General features: G+C 41.7%; 1 pseudogene; it reads right to left on the bottom strand.

Annotated features, from left to right (window-relative positions):
- Positions 1–7,562: 7,562 nt before the first annotated feature.
- LOC102989631 (RWD domain-containing protein 1-like) lies at positions 7,563–8,376 on the bottom strand (annotated as a pseudogene).
- Positions 8,377–15,405: the final 7,029 nt, after the last annotated feature.

Raw genomic sequence — 15,405 nt, 5'->3', positions numbered from 1 at the left:
TGCCCCGCAAAGGGAGAGGCCACAACAGGGAGAGGCCCCGCGTACCACAAAAAAAAAAAAAAAAAAAAAAAAAAAAAAAAAAAAGCTCTGTTGGGATAGGAGAATCTGTTTGCAGGCGGTTCTGTTTGCAGGGCGGTTCACCCGCATCATGGGTGAGTGGGTGCTGCCTGTTTGCGGAGGTCTCAGTTTGTCTCCACGTGGACCTCTCCTAGGGCTGTTTGAGTGACCTTATGACATGGTAGCTGGCATTCCCAAAAGCAAGCAATCCAAAAGAGCAAGGTGGAAGATGCAATGCCCTTTATGGCCTAGCCTCAATAGTCACACATTAATCACATAGACCAGACCTGATTCAGTGAGGTACAGGACAACTCAAGGATATGAATATCAGGAATCAAGCCATCTCGGAGACTGGCTACCATCATAATCACTGTGCTACACTGCCTAACTATGGTGAGATTTGGGCTGAGTGAAAGGTATGACTTCTGTAAAGTGGGAGAAAGGCAATTGAGGAAGGGCAGCTGGCATCTATTTTGAGAAAATAGATCAATTTTAGGAAAAGAACATTTGGAAATTGAGTATCTGGAAACTAAGTCTCTTAAAATTATCTATACTGTGAACATCTTGGAAAGTTGCCTTATTCCCCAAACTGCTGTCCTGAATGACTGTTCTCTGCCTTCTCCAACCTCCTACACTTTCTCCTCTTCTCATTCTCTACTGATGACATTGCTTCCTAATCTACGGAGAAAATTAAGGCATCCACCACCACAGCTACCCACTGGTAGCATCTGCACCCAGCATCTGCCTGCCCTCCTCCTGCTATAGGTGGACTGTCTCTGCTCCCAAGGCCAACTCCTTGACTTGGGTACTAGATCTCTTTTTGGGAATTCCCTGGTAGTCCAGTGGTTAGGATTCTGTGCTTTCACTGCCAAGGACGTGGGTTCAATCCCTGGTCCGGGGAGGGGGGCCGGGGACTAAGATCCCACAAGCCCCGATGCACGGCCAGAAAAAAAACCAGATGTCTTTTCCTCTTAACTACTCAAGGACATTGGGCCTGTCAGCCGTTCACCCCTCTATCTTTAGTTTGTCCCATTCCCATCATTCCCATCAGCAAATATATAAGGCTATATTATCATCCATTTTTAATTGTTCTCATGGTTCATGGTGTTGTTGGAGAGACAATTTACAGGCCCAACAAGGCCTGTAAATAAACATAAACAGCATATGAAAATGAAAATTTTAAGTATAAGGTAACAAATGATAATGTGCTAAGTTGCACCGATTCTTTTATAATGCAATAGAGACTTAGAAAATATAGAGAAAAGTGTGGTTTTAGGTGGTATAGAGAAAGAGAGAGCTGAGGACAGCTTTCTAAAAAGCTATATTTGTCAGAGTTCTCAGTCTCAAGCAATGGAAATAGATTCTGATTTTAAGTTAAGCTAAAATAGTACACAGAATCACTGGGAAAGCTGGAGAACCAGGCTCAGAGCCTAAACAGCTACCACCATGGCCCAAACCACTCTATAAATAGTGCCTAGTGAGGACACTGTTGTCCACTAGATGTCACACCTCACACTGTTGACACCATCAGGCAGGGACCTGAGCTCGGCACTGCTGCCACAGCTGCCATGGAAACTGGAAGTTGCTGGTGCCAGGAACACTATTCCATTGACTCTGCTTCTTTTCACCAATAACTCCAGAGTCAAAGTCTAAAATAGCTGCATCAGATTGACCCAGCCTAGGTCAGTACCAGCACCCAGCTTCAAAAGCGGGTTGGGAAAACAAGTATCTGGCATTTTCAGCTTCTATAGTGAGAAGTGGGGTCTGCTTCATAAAAGATTCATAAGGTGGGACATTCTCAGATGCTGAACAGCCTCCATCCCCCCCCCAAGAGAAGTGTCCACCTACAGTTGGCCAAAGCTAGAGGGCAGGAAAAGGAAGGGAATGGTCAGTCAAGAGATCAAGTAGTGGTCCAAGGTAGTGGGAATGAGCCTTGAAGAGCCTGGAAGGAGCATTCGAGGAAGGAAAAGGTTAGGGGCCAAGAGCCTTGGAGAGTTCCAGGGAGAGTAGGAGTGGTCTTCGTATTTGGATTGAGAGGGGTGTCTTGTGACCAAGGGCAATTTCAGGCAAGTGTGGAGGCAGAAGCCAATTATAGGGAATTATGGAGAAAATGAGTACAAACACAGGAAGGAATCTGGTATTGAAAATATTGAAAGTGTTTGCCTCTTTTAATCATCACAAAATCACAATGCGATGTGTGTTGATTACTTTATGAAGATGATCGTCTTTTAGTGGTTTAATTTATTTATTGGACATTTATATTCCTCTTTTGTGAACTGTCCGTTCATATATTTTGGTTATTTTTTTATTAAGGTCTTTGTTTTTCTCCCAACAAATTGTAGGTGCTTTTCATAGACTACAGGGCTGGATTGAGGGTATGAATTTTGAGGAAAGGAACTTTTTCTTCTGTTCAGCAGTAAGAGTCAAAACAGGCAATTTTCCTTACAATCCTCTGTGGAAAAGGCAGATTTATTTTATTTTTAAAAATAACAGGGGGGCTTCCCCGGTGGCGCAGTGGTTAAGAATCCGCCTGCCAATGCAGGGGACACGGGTTTGAGCCCTGGTCCGGGAAGATACCACATGCTGCGAGCAACTAAGCCCATGCGCCACAACTACTGAGCCTGCACTCTAGAGCCCGCGAGCCACAACTACTGAAGCCCACACGCCTAGAGCCTGTGCTCTGCAACGAGAGAAGCCACTGCAATGAGAAGTCCACACACCACAGCAAATAGTCCCCACTTGCCACAACTAGAGAAAGCCCAGGCGCAGCAATGAAGACCCAACGCAGCCAAAAATAAATTTTAAAAAATAATAATAACAGGGACTTCTCTGGTGGCCCAGTGGTTAAGAATCCGCTTTCCAATGCAGAGGACGTGGGTTCGATCCCTCCCTGGTTGGGGAACTAAGGCCCCACATACCGCGGGGCAACTAAGCCCCTTGTGCCACAACTACTGAGGCCGCGTGCTACAACTACTGAAGCCCACGTGCTGCAACTACCAAAACCTGCGTGCCTAGAGCTGGTGCTCCGCGACAAGAGAAACCCCCGCTCACCGCAACTAGAGAAGGCCCAGGCGCAGCAACGAAGACCCAATGCAGCCAAAAATAAATAAATTTATTTTTAAATATATATATATAATTCACATACCATAAAATTCACCTGTTTTAAAGTTCACAATCCAATGGTTTTAGTATATCCACAGGGTTGTGCAAACATCACCGCTATCTAATTCCAGAGAATTTTCAGCCCCCTAAAAAGAAACCATAAACCTAACAGTGGTCACTCACCATTTCTCCTTCTCCCCAGCCTCTGGCGATCAGTAATCCTCTTTATGTTTCTGTTGATTAACCTACTCTGGACATTTAATATAAATGGAATCATACAATATGTGTCCTTTTGTGTCTGGGTTCTTTCACTAAAAATAATGTTTTCAAGGTTTATCCCTGTTGTGACATGTATCGAAACTTCATTCCTGGGACTTCCCTGGTGGCACAGTGGTTAAGAATCCGCCTGCCAATGCAGGGGACATGTGTTCGAGCCCTGGTCCAGGAAGATCCCACATGCTGCAAAGCAACTAAGCCCGCAAGGCACAACTATTGAGCCCATATGCCACAACTACTGAAGCCCGTGCACCTAGAGCCCGTGCTCCGCAGAAAGAGAAGCCACCGCAATGGGAAGCCCACCCACCGCAACGAAGAGTAGCCCCCCACTTGCTGCAACTTGAGAAAGCCCGCGCGCAGCAAAGAAGACCCAATGCAGTCAAAAATAAATAAATAAATTTATTTTTAAAAAAAAACTTCATTCCTTTTTACTGCCAAATAACATTCCACTGTATGGGTATACTACATTTTGTTTATCCATTCATGAGTTAATGGAGATAATGATAATAACTGATTACTATTCATTGACTAGAATAGGAAACCACAAGTCTATAGTGGCATAAATGAATTGAATGTACAATGAGGAATGAGATATTTACAATTTCATATACCTCCCACAAAATATTTATTAATTACTAAAGAAAAAAGTAACTTCACAGCCTGGCAGACACTACCTTCATCAAGTGACGAAAGTGGACATTATCAGTATTGGGAGGGAACGTTTGAAATCTTGCACCACCTGAGAGGATGCAATGAGAGAAAGGTATCATCTCTTCTATACTATTCCTACCAAAGATGCATAATCTGAATCCAATCATGAGGAAACCCCAGCAAACCCAAGCTGAGGGACATGAAATAACTGGTCTGTAATTTAAAAATGTCAAGGTTATGAATGTCAAGCAAAGAGTGAAGAACTGTTCTTGATGAATAAGACTAAAGAGATATGGCAATGAAATGCAATGTATGATTATTTATGATTACGATCTGGATCTTTTGGGGACGACTAGAGACTCTTGAACGGAGTCTGAGAATTACATGGTAGTTATGTATCAATGTTAATTTGTATTGTATTGGAGTTATGTAGGAGAATGTCCTTATTTTGGAAAATACCTGCTAAAGTACTCAGGAGCAGTGGGTAAACAGGTAGCAATTTACTCTCAAACAACTCAAAAACAGAAAAAGCTCTACAATTTGTACAATTTGCACATTTTTTTTCAAAATAAAAATATGTAAGAAATACAAAATAAAAAAACGAGAAGAAAAGAAGCACATGCCTACATCATCTTTGGATCAAGAGGAAATAAAAAATTGAAATGGGGATTAATTAGGAAACCGGGCTAGCCTCAGGTAATACCTATCTGTTCATAGGCTAGATAGCTGGTCTATTATTGGGATAGATAACAAGTGTGCTAAGAAAGAGCTAGATTAGCTCAGGTTTACAGCCTTAAATTAAGGTTTATTTAAATCACCAAATAAAACTTTTAATTGGAATTTCTATAGGAAAACTATCTTTGTTATTGCAAGGGTTAAATCCTGTAGGCCTATTTTCCCCCAGTTATACAATTATTTTAATGTTGCTGTTCTTAATAAATCAAGGTTTCTGAGGTATTACAGGAAAGATGGTTAGGTCTATAGATTATTTTGTGTGTGTGTGTGTGTGTGTGTGTATAAATCAAGTTAATTACTTTAGGGAAGAGCTAAAATTATAATGAGTGATTAATTTGTCTTGTTTTGAAATGAAATTATGTCAGAGTATAACTACTTAGAATTAAGGTGCTTGGTTCTTTCTAATTTAATAATTATTTTGTTTGTAAAATTTTTAAAAATGAAGTGATAAACCATCTAGAAAGGAATGAAAAAAAAGCATTGTATGTAAAATCCTACAGGACACAGCAGAAGAAAATGCATAGCCTTAAATATTTCACTATGAAAGAATTTTTTTTTAAGAATTCATTGCCCATTTTGTGAAACTAAGAAAAGAATGACAAAATAAACCCCAAGTGGAGAGAAATAATATAGACAACAACAGAAAATAATGAATTAGAAGACAAAAAGAATAGTAGAAAGGAAAACAATAACTTCAAGAGTTAATTATTTGAAAAGACCAATAAAATATATCAACATTTCATGAATCTGGTTAGGGAAAAAAGAGAGCAAAAATATCAAGGTTAGGAATAAGAAAGGAGATACATTCACAGACAGAAAAGAGGCTGAAAGAATTATGTGCAGCTCTACAGCAACAAATGTGAAAAACTAGAGGAAATGGATATTCTCCAAGAAAAAAAATTACCGAAACTGACCTATGAAGAAATAGAAAACTTGAAAAGACAAGTTATCACAAAAAAGATCAGGAAGATGATTACAGATTTACCCTTAAAGAAAGCACCAGAACCACATGGTTTCACAGCTGTATTTTATTTCTTTTAGCAAACAGATGATTCCAATGGTGTTTAATTACGCTAGACTATAGGAAAAAACTAAGAATTTTCATGCTTTTTAAAAGTAGATCTTGTAACTACTTATTTGATTCCTTTAATGGTTATAGGTTTATTCAGGTTGTCTGTGTCTCCTTGATATAGTTGGGTAAATTGTAGTTTTAAAGGGAACCAATCATTTGTGCAAATTATCAAATTAATTGGCACAAGGTTGTTCATATTGTCTCATAACTTTTTAAACTATGCTGATCCAGGACTGCCAATATGGTTGTGTAGGTGGTTTAAGCACAAGCTTATCTGGACAAGGAGTGAGTGGGAGCAGCCTGTACCAGGCTTTCCAAGTAACAAGCCCTAGGTATTAGGGCTGTGGCCACCCACAGGGGAAACCTTTTCCTAATTCACACAAAGGTACTGTGAGGGCTAGTGGTAGCCTGGCTATAACTTATCTGTAGCCCTCTTTTCTAAGATTGTTTATTTGCTCTCTCTTTTTTCTCTTGATCAATGAATTCTGCCAGAGTTTTGCCTATTTTATTATTTTATTTCAAAGAATAAAATAAATATTTATTTTTATTTTATTTGTCTTTTTACCATCTCTGTGCACCTCTGTCATATTCAATCAATTTCTGCTTTCATTTTTTTATTACTGCCACTCTTCCTCTTTCTTCAAGCTTACTGTGCTTGTTTTTTTCTTAAGTTTTTGAACTGGAAATTTAGATGAATAATTTTTAACTTTTCTTTTGTAATATAAGCATTTAGGACTACACATTTCTCTTTATGAATCACTTTATCTGCATCCAATGAAGGTTTTTTTGGGGGGGGTTTTCTACACTTATTTTTTGATTGAAGTACAGTTGATGTACAATATTATATAAGTACAATATAGTGATTCACAATCTGATGAGGTTTTTATTTAATTCTGAAAATGTTCACAAAGTTGAAAGAATTGTAGTGATGCCCAAATGCCCAGCACCTAATTTCTACAGTTAAGATTTTACTATATTTGTCTTATCACGGAACTTTCCATTTATCCTATCCCTCTTCTATCAATTTCAAGGATCTTATTTTTGATTCATTTCAAAGGAAGTTACAGACATTAGTACATTTGCTCTTAAACACTTCAGTACACATATCACTACCTGGAGTTCAATATTTTTAAAAAATTTAATTTATTTAATTTATTTATTTTTGGCTGCATTTGGTCTTTGTTGCTGCGCACAGGTTTTCTCTAGTTGCAGCGAGCGGGGGCTGCTATTTGTTGTGGTGCGTGGGCTTCTCATTGCGGTGGCTTCTCTTGCTGCGGACCACGGGCTCTAGGTGCGTGGGCTTCAGTAGTTGTGGCTCAAGAGCTCTAGAGTGCAGGCTCAGTAGTTGTGGCTCATGGGATTAGTTGCTTGCCAGCATGTGGGATCTTCCCAGACCAGGGCTCGAACCGGTGTACCCTGAATTGGCAGGCGGATTCTTAACCACTGCGCCACCAGGGAAGCCCCTGGAGTTCAATATTTTTATTTATTGATCGACTGATTGAAATTTTAAGGTCAGTTTATTAAGTTTAATGATGAAAGCTGTCAGAAAATTGTTCTGAAAATTATTTTTTCTTATGAATAAAGAAAAGAAAATCAACACACACTCTCAGCATAGACACAGATGCTGTGGCAGTCAAGCCTCTTAAGATGAGGATAGTTCACTAATTGGTCAAGTCACTCTGTGGTCAGCAGGATTGTAGTCTGGATCATCCACCTCACCCTGTAGCTCCAAATCATTCATTTCCTGGACCAACGACTCATCTACCTCCACGCTGTATCCAGCATCCTCCAAGAACTGGATATTACATGTGTCAAGATTATGATCTGTTTCAAACAGCTGTTCCCCACTTAATTTAGTTTATCCTGCTTGTTCTTTTTAATTCATTTCTTTTTAACTTCCAAGAGTTCTGCATCAAACTTGGCCTTCCAACTTAAGAAATTCTTAATGGTAACAGGAGGGTCTTCAAATAATTCCTTTTCTGCTTCTGCTTCTTTTGTTTCTTTTCTCCTTCTCTTCCAGTTTTTATTTGATCTACCATTTCACTTAAATTTTCTTGCACAGCTGTAACTAAAGTAAAGATCATCACCATACCAAGGTTTTCTCTGTTTGTAATGCTAATAATTTTTAAATGTCTGAGACATCATTATTTTCTAGGGAGAGTATTATTTTCCTGGGAGAGTATTTCCTAGAGGAGAGCTTCATCTGGGTGCTTTTCCCTATATGTAAACTTGAGGATAGTCTGGACAGTTTCATCATTTTCTCCAGCCTCAGATGTCACAGTAATGGTGAAGTTGGTTGGGTTTTCTGATAATACTTAGCTAAAACACTACTGAAGGAGAAAGTGGTATCAGGAGAGTTCATTTCTATTTTGGAAGACCAGTTGTTAGGAGGGTTGGATCAATGTATAATCAAGCTCTGAAGGAGTCAGGATAGATGGACTACAGAGCCTCCAGTTGCTCTGTTCCTCTTGATAATCTGTCATCGTGGCCCTCACTGCTGCCCATGGATTGTGCAGACACCCAGGCTGCCAGGCAGGCCCAGGTGCGAAGTCCCTAGCTGGGAGGCCTGGGGCCCAAAGCCAGGCGAGGCCTGCTGAGCAACGTATGGTTATTTTTTAATGTAAAATTTATATACAATGAAATACACAAATCTTAAATGTACCATTTGATGAATTTTGACAAATGTCATCCCATGAGTTTCAATATATAGTATACTCTCTGTCATTCAGTTCTTGTGCTTTCTAATTTTCACTATGATTTCTTCTTTGATCTATCAGTTTTTATTTTGTTAATGACTGAGTTCTTTATACAGCCAATACAATAGTAGGCTTATACTGATGAAAAAACAGATGCAATCACTATGTGGGTATATCCATCTGAGTTTAGTTATTTGAAGGATACAGGAGGATGTCAGCACAAGCAGGAAGCATAGCATATAGATCAATTCTAACAATTTCCTGGATAGAAGGAAGAGTGGGTTTCCAGACCCCCAAATCCTAATAGATAGGGTTGCCAGATTTAGTAAATAAAAATACAGTATTTTATCTGATAATCCTACAAACAAGAAACAACAATTCTAGATAATAACTCTTAAATGAGTGAACATCATATCATTCTTTCTGGATGGCTAACTGCCCCTCTGCTGGCCCAGTGTAATGTGTGCAAGGCTGGAGTCATTGCACACGGGAGCTAGTCTGGATATGCGCCAGCAATTCCATCATCTATGCCAGTTGCCCTCGCTAATATCAGACTTAAAAAATATACAACAGGATTAAGCAGTTGAGTCAAGTGTAGTATGTACACAGGCATGAACACAGATTAATGTTAAAAATATAGTGGACATAATCAACCTCCACCTACATCTTCAGCTCCTTTCTCACTTTTCTTCTTTTTCTCTGCCCTCCAGTCACACTGGCCTTCTGTGTGGTCCTTGAAATCACTATGGTTTCTCCTGCCACAGGGCCTTTGCGTATGGCAGATCTTCCCAAACCTTATGTCAGGAATGGGTTACAGGTGTGTCAAGAAATGATTCCTCTCAGCCCTGGAGCGAGGATGGGTGGAGACTGGTAGGTGGTTGGAGTGGGCAGAGTCAAAGACAATGAAAAAGGTAAACGTAGGGAAACACTGGATGGGGGTTCCCTCTGCCTAGAAGCCTTTACTCTCCACTTCTACCTCCTACTTACCTTCAGATCTCAGTCAAACATCACTTTTCAGGGAAGCCCCCCTCTGACCATGTCAGATCTCCTTACTATATGTTCTCAGGCCATCCTGTGCCCTTTCTTCATTGTACTTATCACAGTTGTAATTTTATATTTATTTATGTCTTCTCAGCTTGACCTTAAGTTTTATGAGAGCAGGGACTGTGTATTCATATAGTTGTTGCATCTAGCGATAGTCTGTTCTTTTTCATTATTATAAGGTATTCCACTGTATGAATCTACTATAATGTATTCATCCTACAGCTGAAATTTTTACTTTTATAAATAATGCCGTGAGAACATTTTTGTATATATATATATATATATATATATATATATTTTTTTTTTTTATTGGCGGTATGCGGGCCTCTCCCGTTGCGGTGCACAGGCTGTGGACGCGCAAGCTCAGCGGCCATGGCTCACGGGCCCAGCCGCTCCGCGGCATGTGGGATCTTCCCGGACCGGGGCACGAACCCGTATCCCCTGCATCGGCAGGCGGATTCTCAACCACTGCGCCACCAGGGAAGCCCTGTATATCTTTTTTATCGTGGTAAAACATACATAGTATTTACCCTTTTAACCATTTTTAAGTGTACAATTCAGTGGCATTAAGTACATTCACAATGATGTACAACTATCACCACTATCCATTTCCAGAACTTTTTCTGTACGTATCTTTTTGATGCACATATGTGCATATTTCTGATGAGCATAAATTTAGGAAATGCTGGATCATAGTGTATATATTTAACTTTAAAAAATATTGCCAGGCTTTCCTGGTGGCACAGTGGTTGAGAATCTGCCTGCTAATGCAGGGACACGGGTTCGAGCCCTGGTCTGGGAAGATCCCACATGCCGCGGAGCAACTCGGCCCGTGCGCCACAGCTACCGAGCCTGCGCGTATGGAGCCTGTGCTCCGCAACAAGAGAGGCCGCGATAGTGAGAGGCCCGTGCACCGCGATGAAGAGTGGCCCCCGCTTGCCACAACTAGAGAAAGCCCTCGCACAGAAACGAAGACCCAACGCTGCCAAAAATAAAAATAAATAAATACATAAATTAAAAAAATATATATTGCCAAACAGTTTTTCAAAGTGGTAGTAATAATTTACATGCCCACCAGCCCTGTATGACAGTTCCCATGGCTCTATGCCCTTGCTTACACCTGGTACTAGTGATCATTTAAATTTTAATTATTCTAGTAAATGTGCAGCGTATATTTTTCCATTTCTCTGATAACTAAGTTTAGCACCTTATCATATACTTAATGGTCATTTAGACAATAAAAAGGGCTAAAGAAACAGAGAGAAGACAAAACTATAACTTATGAAATTTGAAGCTAAAGTAGTATTATTTGTGTGCTAGCAAGCAATTTACGTTTCTAAACATATGTCTCTCATTGATCAAATTCCACCCCACAGGGGAATATCTCTCTCACACTTCCACATTGCACATATGAATTTATGTCTTAAAAAACAAACAAAACACCTTACTGTCACTTTAGTGGGGTTTAGGGACTTAATAGTGACAAATGTATGGATTGAATCCACCATGTTTAACATAATATCATATTTTCTAATTGGTTGTTACTGGTGTATAGGGTATCACACTATTGCCATTCCACTCACCGAGCAGGGAGTGCCTAGGCTCAATTCTCATCTAAAGACTGTCAACATTTTTGTCCCACCCTCTTGGCACACACAGCTTTCCATAACGCTATAGCCCCAAGCAGAAGGTTGGCAACAGTTTTGTTTGAATGCATGTAGGGGCAGGGGTGTCCATGGCTTCAAGCTGAAAACCTGACCCTTGTCCCCCACCTCCTAGGAGGCACTTATATCTCCATCTACAGGAGCCAAATATCTGACTGCTACCCTTGCTTCCAGACTTCTTTCAAAGCCCGGGGGCGGTCTGTGGCTTCAGCAAATTCACAGGGGTGTTCATGTTTTAAAGCTTAGATCTCTTTACCCTTTTCAAGTTTTATCTGTCATTGCTCTATGTCTGCTACATGGGGTGTGTGTGTGTGTGTCTGTCTGTCTGTCTGTCTGCGAAAGCCTTAAGCCATTTCACCATTTTCATCAGTCTAGTAAGAGTTTCTTGAATTGATGACAGACAAGAGTTGTGTCAGGATGTTTAATTAGATTCTCGCTGTTGTCTGTGGAGTTTCTGCAAAGGCCTCAAAAGCAGAAAGCAAACAATAGATGCCAGGTAACCTCTTCCCCCATTCACCTCAAAGGGAGATGGGAAGAGATTGTGAACCAGTCTGCCAGCATTACTAATTATCCACACTGAGTCAATACGAGAGAATGAGAATTGTGTTGGGGAGTTACCTGTGAGCTCTATATGTCCTCTCTCGCCATTCTAGGGAGGGCGAGGGGTTTTTCCCTTTGCCTAAAGCCAAGTGAGATAGAGGCCTCCACTAGCACCTCTCAGAATGTTTGGCTTATATCTCCTGGGGTTTGGAAGTCCATAGGGACTACTGTTCTAACTCCCACCTGAGGTAGTCCAGATGCAAGGTGCTGGCTGACCAGCTTCCCTGGGATGGTGAGTAAGGTGGTGGCATGGAGAGCGAGCTGCACTGCCCTTGCCAACAAGGCAAAGACGCATGAGTTGTCCTGTGGGCCAAGTGTACCTAGAAGGAAACCAACTTGTAGTCATTTAAAAAGGGTCCTTCCTATGAGGGATACCCAGAGAGGAAAGGGACCTCAGGAGAATATGTTTTACGTGGGATGAACCTCCAGAAGGCCAAGAAGCTGGGGGGAGAGGAGTCATAAGCAGTCAACCAGAGGAGAGGCATTGCCTAGGTCCCAGCAAGAGGGTCATAAAAAAGCCCACAAAGGTGACACACACAAGAGAAAAGAGCCAACATTTGTGAGTCCTCCACGTCCATAGGGAACCAACTTCCGAAGATAATAGTATCCTGCACCAATTGGAAAAAACTGTGCCCCTTTCCCCTAATCCCTTCTTCCCCTCACCAAACCCTGGGGGAGAGGGGTTCATAAATAGCAGCCGGCCAGCAGGAGAGGAGGAGTAAACTCTGAGCAGTACAGGCAGGGATGTGGAGAACCTCGGCACACCTTCCTTCATCACAGCAAGCGTCACACCTGAAGCAGGCAAGAGATGGGGGAAGGGAGATCCTTTAGCTTGAATGAAGTTTAGAGTTGAGTTATGTTTAGGGCAGGTGTGAAGGGGAAGCAAGACAGTTTTCCAATTATATACCATGGAGTCCAGCTCCCTTGATAAAAATAGTTATTGAATATTAGAGAAGGATTGAGGAGGAAAAGTTGATACAGAGTATAACTAACCCTGATTTAGAATGTATGTACTCCAAGTATCTATACATACCTATTCACATTTTCTTCATATTTACTTAGATCCCACCAAAAGCATGGGTAACCAAAACTCATATACAGGTTAATAAAGACAGGGTATACACCTCTGGCAGAGTTTTAATTGGTACTCTGCTCTGCACAGTCACTCAGGACCCAGGCTGACAGGCTGCACCATCTGGAACACATAGCTTCCTCTGTTGCCACAGCAAGAGAAGAAGGAGCATCTTATAACTCCTCTTTCCTGATTGCCTGGAAGTGATACAAGGTGCTTCCATTCACAGCTTGTAGTGATTAGAAATAGTCATAAGACTTCCCTTTCTGAAATGGGGAAGGAAGCGTTGTCCTTGTGCCCAGCATGAGAGGAGCCCCAGATATTGGTGAGCCCTGGTAATGTCTCCTAGAACTCCTAATCCCACCAACCCAGAGATGACTAAAATCAACTTCCATGACATTTTACATGGCAGCTTCACTTACAGAGGCTGTCACCCTTCTCTGACAGGGCTTTTATGCTGCTGAGCTGGTGTATCCGAATCTCTGATTGCAGGTCTCTGCTGCACAGGACACATTATGAAATACGTTTTTAGACAGTTTGGAAACGTTGTACATAACTCATATTTTCTGGTTAAGAGCTATCACTTTCTCAGATTGCTTTACTTTCTTTTACTTTTACCATCAATCCTGGTAGTTTTCTTTTCACAAAGAAATCACATTAAAAATTTTTTTCTTTACTGTCAAATTACACAGTCAAAAGAAAACAACGTAATTGGATTGAGATGTGGATAATGGGCATTTAGCAGTGTTCATTCATTAGCTGATAACTCATTTCCTCACGATGACTTCCCAGTATACAGATAATCCCAATTCATGTTTCAAATAAAATTGGCTATCCATCTGTAAAAAATAATCTCAGATCTTAATTTAATGGATTATGGGAGGATTCATACAAAAAACTCCTTGTAAACTGAATATGGGTTAACAAAGTGTATGGAAGAATATATTAAGAAACTTGACACAACGGCCTTCTTAAGCGACAAAATCCAAGTCAGGAATTGGTCATTCAAATGCCTGTAGGAAGTAAGCAAGTAATGTTGAGTGAAGAAAGGTGAGTGTGAGACCAATCAAATTGTAAAAAATTTATTTTTACTGATCTATAACATAAGCAAAAGCCATTATACAAACATGTGACATTGGATACTTTTTAAATTTAATATGAAAAAATGTAAATTATGAAATGGAAATCTTGGGGAATTCCCTGGAGGTCCAGTGATTAGGACTCCGTGCTTTCACTGCCAGGCCGGGGTTCAATCCCTGGTCTGGGAACTAAGATTCTGCAAGCTCCAAAGAGAGGCCAAAAAAAAAAAAAAAGAAAAAGAAAATGGAAACTTTTTATAATTAATTTTTTATTTGTCCTGCCTTTGCTTTGCAATCCGAAACCTGATCTTCATACCAATTTCGGGTTTTGTGTTTCTAGTTGATATTTGAAAACTGTCAAGCCATTAATTTTGAAGAGTTTCACTGGTCAGGGTCAACATTTTTTTTTTCAGGTTTTGACCATTGTTTTTCTTCTTTTACATGTTGTCTTTTTTTTTTTTTTTTGACTTTTGTACTTAGCATTCAGGACCCTGAGACTGGGGACTACCACTACAGCCAGGCGTCCAGGAAAATTCTAGTCACAGACTGGGGGTTCCAAATCGCTCGCAAAAACTATCCAGGCCTCCTCTATCTGTCACAATGTGGACCCCTAGCGGTGAGTGACCTTCCCCGTAAGTATTCCGGGTTAGACAGCGACAATTCTACTCGGATGCCTGGTATGAGTTTGATTCTCGCTCCCGAATCCGCCCCCATTCCGCACTTCCCCATCCTCAATTTCAACCTCTAAGAAAACAGGCAAACTGGAAAGTAAACTAACTGTTGGCCGTCGTGCGGCTTCTATGGGATCCGGGACTTCTTTCGTCGCTCTCGCCGAGGTGCGTAACTTCCAACATAACCTAACGCTTTGTGGGTTATTTATATTCCCATCATTTATAACCATTTATTGTCCCCACGTAAATTAATACGGCTGTGGGTAGGGAAAAGGCAAAGATGCTTCCGCCCCCTCGAAGCCCGCAGCGTCCCAAGGCCTGGAGCATCCCCGGAAGACCCGGCTCCACTCCGGCTAATCCCTTCCCTTCCGCCAGGCCCAACCGGCGCGGAGCTCTCGGGGTCACGTGGTCGCCGGGGGAGGGGAAGTGGGCGGCTCGGCGGCCGCCATCTTGCCGGCTTGGAGGCGGAGCGTGAGGAGAGCAGGTCGCGCGCTTTCCCGCGCCTTCCCTCGCCCAGCCCCGCGCCGCTCTCCGTGCTCCTCCCCACTTCTGGCTCCTGTGGCCGCTCCCTGAGTGGAGGAGCGGGGAGCCCCGGAGGGCGGGGGGGGTGTGTCGGGCGCGTGCTCGCGCCCTCCAACCGCCAGCCGCGGCCGCGGAGGCGCGCTCGGCCGGGCCCCAGGGGCGGC

Source organism: Physeter macrocephalus, chromosome 18, assembly GCF_002837175.3.
Source record: "Physeter macrocephalus isolate SW-GA chromosome 18, ASM283717v5, whole genome shotgun sequence".
Classification (NCBI taxonomy): Eukaryota; Metazoa; Chordata; class Mammalia; order Artiodactyla; family Physeteridae; genus Physeter; species Physeter macrocephalus.
This window is presented reverse-complemented; position numbering and strand designations above follow the sequence as displayed.